A 1,191-nucleotide genomic window follows, 5' to 3' on the forward strand; every position below is an offset into this window, starting at 1 on the left:
TCGACCAGTTTGTGCATTTCGAGCAGACTCCACGAGCTCAGAAGAAAAGAAAGACGCCACGAAGAAGCACAGTCCCCTGTTCTGTCACCAGGCGACTGCCATGGAAACGCAGTCACGGATCCTCAGCCGGCTCTCGGCAGCAGACGATCGTGTCAACATAAAACAGCAAAACTCGGAAGCAACTTAACAGCCCCCAAACGCACTGATTAAATAAACTGTGCTATACGCATAGGACGAAGCATTAATTAAAAACGATACGATGACGATTCGACCATGTGGGGAAACCCTGTAACGTCCATTTAAAAAGCGACAGCAAGGAGCCGGGAGGTCAGCGTGGCTTTCACCGAGCGACACGCCAAGGGACCAGCCTCTGTTTTTTCTTTTCGAATATCCTATGTTTTCGTCTTAATTTCTACAATAACGTTGTATTGATAACCAAGGGAAAGAAAAGTATATTTTTTTATTATTTATCATTATTTATGCCTACAGCACCTGGTCTTCCTAGGTGGTCTCCCATCCAAGTACTAACCAGGCCCGACCCTGCTTAGCTTCCGAGATCAGACGTCGGGCGTGTTCAGGGTGGCGTGGCCGCAGACCATGGACCGTGGCTCCACGGGGGCGCGAACCGGGGACCTTCTCGTGTAAAGCAGACGTGCCCACCTCTACGCTATGGAGCCATGTCCAGAAAAATATTTTTAAAGAGACGAGATTAGGATGAAGAAAACTTGAAAATTATGAGTATGGTTCGTGGCCTTTACTTTGAGAAATAAACCATCTTCCTAACCGGGGGAAAAAAATGCAACCATCGCCCCTTTTTTCAGAGAAATGAAATGTATAAACAAACTTTAAATGGCCTCATAAAGAGAGGGACACTTACCACCCTCCCACAGTGGACAAATGTGAGTCTGAGAATATCAGTCTAGACCTTTACAGGGAATGAGCAAATTCTGCTGATAAAGGCTTTATAATAGACATTCCTTCAATAAATACCAGCTCGCGCTCCTTCCGTGCCTGGCGCTGGCTGGCAGCGGGTGCGCGAGCTGGAATAAAGCAGACGGCCACGCCCTACAGCATCATACGGACGAGCGGGGAGTGTCAACAGCATCACATAACCACGGAAATGAAAATAAACTGCCCGCTCACCTGCACCCACGGAGCCGGGGAGAGGCCGTGCCCACGGGCTGCCTCCTG

At 48.9% G+C, this 1,191-nt stretch overlaps 1 pseudogene; it reads right to left on the minus strand.

Annotated features, from left to right (window-relative positions):
• Positions 1 to 480: 480 nt before the first annotated feature.
• LOC111734587 lies at positions 481 to 596 on the minus strand (annotated as a pseudogene).
• Positions 597 to 1,191: the final 595 nt, after the last annotated feature.

Source organism: Pteropus vampyrus, unplaced genomic scaffold, assembly GCF_000151845.1.
Source record: "Pteropus vampyrus isolate Shadow unplaced genomic scaffold, Pvam_2.0 Scaffold2141, whole genome shotgun sequence".
Lineage (NCBI taxonomy): Eukaryota > Metazoa > Chordata > Mammalia > Chiroptera > Pteropodidae > Pteropus > Pteropus vampyrus.